The sequence below is a fragment of the Priapulus caudatus genome, unplaced genomic scaffold, assembly GCF_000485595.1.
Source record: "Priapulus caudatus unplaced genomic scaffold, Priapulus_caudatus-5.0.1 Scaffold5, whole genome shotgun sequence".
NCBI lineage: Eukaryota > Metazoa > Priapulida > Priapulimorpha > Priapulimorphida > Priapulidae > Priapulus > Priapulus caudatus.
In genome coordinates this window covers 164,620-166,361 of record NW_014577066.1, presented here as the reverse complement: position 1 = coordinate 166,361, position 1,742 = coordinate 164,620, and positions in this window count along the sequence as shown.

Here is a 1,742-nt window from a genome sequence, read left to right as displayed (position 1 = left end):
GATGGGTGCGGTGCGGTGCGGTGCGGTGCGGTGCGGTGCGGTGCGGTGCGGTGCGGTGCGGTGCGGTGCCGACCGTACACGGCTGTCAATAGCGTGTGATTAAAGACACGCGACCCGGGTTTTAATCTCACCGATTTAATTATTTACGCGGTCGTCGCTCGCGTTCCTGCCCGTGTGCTACGTACAACAACCAAAATAAAGAGGGGAAGAGAGAGAGAGAAAAAAAGAAAGGGAACGAGAGCGATAGCGCGCGCGTGATAGCTAGATAGAGAGCGAGAGAGAGAGAGAGAGAGAGAGAGAGAGAGAGAGAGACGACGAGCGATATATATATAATAATAAAATAATATATATATATATATATATATATATAGATAGAGAAGAGAGAGAGAAGAAGAGGAGGAGAGAGAGAGAGAGAGAGAGAGAGAGAAGCGCGCGCCTGGATGCATTCGCGAGTCTAAAGCAGCTGCGTTCCCGAAAACGTGTTTTTTTTAGCGAGCATGAATATTTTATTTCACATTTATCATAAACGAGAGGAAATTAGGCACGCTCTGTTATCGTAACGAACCGCATCAGTTCGCGTACTAAGCGCTCTATATGCACTGCCAGACTATACAACGAACCATATATATGGGCGCGCTCTGGATCCCAGGTCATTATTTTCAGTTTTGGTTTGTTATATTTTTCGTTCGTTCGCTGAAGGACGTGCGATCATTACGCACCGTCCCTTCCCGAACGTCGGGCGCACACGGGGGCGACATTTCAAGCGGCATAGTACCAGCATGAGAACAGATACGGCACCACCCCTGTTCTATCTACCTATCTGCCCATGACTCTCGTGTTTTTTCGACTTCTTCTTGCCTGTACTATATACCTTTCTCTACCTCTTTCCGCATATACACTCTCTATCTCTCTCTATCTTTTTCTCTCCCTCTCTATCTCTGCTGTTATATACACATGTCCCCATCTGTCTATGTCTCTCTCTACCTCTCTCCAACTGCCATTGTCGCTCCCTAACTCTCTCTACATTTTCCCATCTCCGTCCGCTTTTTTGCCCTTCTCCGCACATCCCCATCTGCCCCGCCTCTCCCTAACTTCCTCCACATTTCCCCACCAGTCCTGCATCTCTCACTTTCTCCACATTTCCCCATCTGTCCCCGCATCTTCCTGCCTCCCTCTACATTTCCCCATCTGTCCTCGCATCTTCCTGCCTCCCTCTACATTTCCTCTATCTGTCTTGCCTCTCCCTACCTCTCTCCACATGGTCCCATACCTCCTCCCTCTCTCTCTACCTTTCGCCACATTTCCCCATACGTCCTCCCTCTCTCTACCTCTCTCCACATGTCACTATACGTCTTTCCTTTCTCGCTCTACCTCTCTCCACATGTCCCCATACGTCCTCCCTCTCTCCACAAGTCCACATACGTCCTCCATCTCTCTACCTCTCTCCACATGTCCCCATACGTCCTCCCTCTCTCCACAAGTCCACATACGTCCTCCATCTCTCTACCTCTCTCCACATGTCCCCATACGTCCTCCCCCTCTCTCTACCAGTCCACATACGTCCTCCATCTCTCTACCTCTCTCCACATGTCCCCATACGTCCTCCCCCTCTCTCTACCAGTCCACATACGTCCTCCATCTCTCTACCTCTCTCCACATGTCCCCATACGTCCTCCCCCTCTCTCTACCTCTCTCCACATGTCCACATACGTCCTCCCTCTATCTACTTCTCTCCACATGTC